The sequence below is a fragment of the Gekko japonicus genome, unplaced genomic scaffold, assembly GCF_001447785.1.
Source record: "Gekko japonicus isolate JY-2015 unplaced genomic scaffold, Gekko_japonicus_V1.1 scaffold3816, whole genome shotgun sequence".
In the NCBI taxonomy this organism is placed as follows: Eukaryota; Metazoa; Chordata; class Lepidosauria; order Squamata; family Gekkonidae; genus Gekko; species Gekko japonicus.
In genome coordinates, this window is record NW_015172666.1 from 114,625 (window position 1) to 117,866 (window position 3,242).

The following is a 3,242-nucleotide window of genomic DNA, read 5'->3' on the forward strand; positions in this document are numbered from 1 at the left end:
TATCTAAGGACATTGCAAGAGGATGTGTACGAGAGAATCTACTGACTGGAGGGGGCAGGGACATAACCCATCGGCGAAAGTTATCTTTACCAAATGGCCCAACAATACCATTGTGAAAAAAAGATGCTGGACTACATGGGCTACTGGGCTGATCCAGTAGGGCTCTTCTTATGACAATTGGGGATCAAGAGAGGAGCAGAGTATAATGCATGTAATGCTTTAACCTTCGTTTCCTCCTTCGTGTTTATGTGTACTTTTAAGCAAAAGAATAAAAATAAATTATATAGAAAAAAAAAGAGAGAGGAGCAGATAAGGGTCCTTGATACAGTATCCCAGAGGAAAGAGGGGTCCTCCAAAGCTGCCATTTCCCCCCCACACACAGGGGAACTGATCTTTGTAGTGTGGGAGATCCTCAGCCCCCACCTGAACATAAGAACATAAGTGAACCCAATGTTGGATCAGGCCAATGGCACATCCAGTCCAACACTCTGTATCACACGGTGGCCAAAAAATACCAAGTGCCATCAGGAGGACACTAGAAGCCCTCCCACTGTTACCCCCCCAAGGACCAAGAATATAGAGCATCACTTGCCCCAGACTGAGAGTTCCTATCTATACCTTGTGGCTAATAGCCACTGATGGACCTCTGCTCCATATGTTAATCCAATTCCCTCCTTGAAGCCGTCCAGGCTTGTAGCCGCCACCACCTCATGTGGCAGTGAATCCTGTGCGTTAATCACTCTTTGGGTGAAGTACTTCTTCTCTTCTAACTCAACTGTTTAATGACCTGGAGGTTGGCAACCCTATTGCAGCACCTTCACCAAGTCATGTAAGGCCACATCAATGTTCTGAATCAAAAGCGGCTTCGCTTTGCCGAGCTTCCACCCGCCTTTGAATGATACAGAAAGGAGCTAAGCACTGATAAGAGTGGCCAATGGAAAGGAGCTTAGAAGTGAAAAGGGTAGCCAGTTGGAAGAGCATCATGCTTCAATGACAGCCACTTGGCTGACCTGCTGCTGCCCCGGCAGATAAGCCAAAATCAGCAGGCGCCTGGAGGGGAGGGAGAGTGAGACCAAGAAGGAGAAGAATCCTTGCAGGAGATGATATCAAGCGCCCCCTTCCCTGTTTGCTCAAATTAGGACTGGTCTGTACATACATCAGGTGAGACTGGGATAGTGGTGGCAGAATGGACTGTACCACCTCAGATGACAAGTGGTGGTGGGGAAACATGTTATGGAGTGCGCCTGTCCATAAAATAAAATAAAATGTTCTTGAGCATACAAAAATATCAAATTGAGGAGGAGGAGGAGGAAGATTTCCCTGCCCTGGATGTGGGATAATCGTGCTTTCCAGGGTTTGATACCACTTTCACCAGGTATTTTTTAAAATCGGGAGCGAAGCGTTACAAGACGGGTTGAGTATGGCTGGGGAACGCCGGACAGATGTGCCTGTGTGAATGGCCCCTTTAATACGATTGTGGAATGTTTCTGAAACGTGCCTATATCGGGGCAAACTGCCAGTCTGAACTCAGCCATGGAAATCCCAGTTAACCATCATAGTGAACAGTCATTGATGGACATATCTTTCCACTGTTGAAGGGGCCGTGGCTCATTGATAGAACGTCTGCTTGACATGAAGAAGTTTCCAGGTTCAGTCCCTGGCAGTTAAAAGGAGTAAGTAGTAGGTGATGGATCCATCTAAGAGCCTGGAAAGCTGCTGCTAGTCAGAGGAAATAATACCCACCTTGATGGACCAGTGAACAGATTCCATATAAGGAAGCTTCATGTGTTCAGTCGACCTAATTTCCTTTTAAAGTTATCAAAGCTAGTGGCTATTACCAAATCTGGAAAGAAGATAAAATATCACCTATTTATGCATGACTAAATGAAGTATGGCATTGCACAAAGTCAAAAATAAGGAATGGTGTACATTATTCCTCTGTTCCAGATACATTTTGCAATGCTCAATAGCTAAAATATCTTTGTTACCTTTATCTCTTTCATGGTAGTTTCAAGAGAAAATAGAAAAACAGGATGCAAACATACCCCACTGCTATTGACAGAGTGGAATGACAGCCCCTGGGACCTGTCATTTCAGTCCCAGGACACATCTCCTAGCCCCTTGGGCTTTTATTCCACTCTGGAGCTTGTCATTCCAGTCCCAGAACACTCCTGCTAGGGATAGACTTGACAACTCTATGTGGGAAATTCCAGGAGATTTCAGGGATGGAGCTTGGAGAGGGACGGGTTTGAGGAGGGGTGGAACCTCAGACAAGCACAGATAGACCATTGGGGTCATACACACAGAATACCAGCAGCCACATACCCAAGCCATGCAGCAAACCAGAAATACAGACACACTCATACCCAGCTCTATGTAGCCACGCACAAACAAGAGGAGTCTTGGAACAACTGCCTGAGGTGGGGCATGACATATACATTGGAAAGATTCAGAGAGTGTGTCAAAGAACTAAAATCAGTTCTCCTGGAGAAAATGGCCGCTTTGGGCAGTGGACTCTATGGTGTTATACCCTGCAGAGGTCCCTCCCCACCCCAAACCCTGCCCTCCCCAGGCTCTACCCCTCAGATCTACAGGTATTTCCCAACCCAGAGTTGGCAACCCTGTAACTGGCTACTGAACTGCTTTCCAGACCCTTGGAACCCAGAAAACATCGCACAGGAGGAGAAGCTAGCTCACAGTTTTTTAGCCTTCGGCTCACACATTTTTTTCTTAGCTCAGGAAGGAAGGTTCCAGAGCAAACTAATTTATGCTGTAGCCAAATCGCTCGCTCACAATTTTAATGCCAGTAGCTCACAAAGTGGGATTTTTGCTCACAAGACTCCACAGCTTAGAGGGAGCATTGCGTCGACTCCCTCTATTTTTCCCTTCCCTCCACAGAGCCGTTACCACAAACCAGCTTATCGTTTGTTTTCTAGGTTTTTTTAAAAAATCAGTTATTCATACTTCAGGTGCTCTTGCATTTCTCATTCACCACAGCGTCTTTGTCAACTCCATCAGTTTTACCACAGAGAAAACAAGAATCTCATGTACCCCCTTTGTTTTACAAATGCAAGTATAAAATTGAACTATAATTACTTCTGAAGTGATCCACTATGTATAACAGGATTTTTATCTAAGTGTTACTGTTGTAAGAAAAATGTGTCCCCACACTCCCCCTCTGGTTCGTGTGTCCCCTGAGTGTTGCCTCCTTAACAAAGGCAGAGGTGTAAGCTTGGAAACTG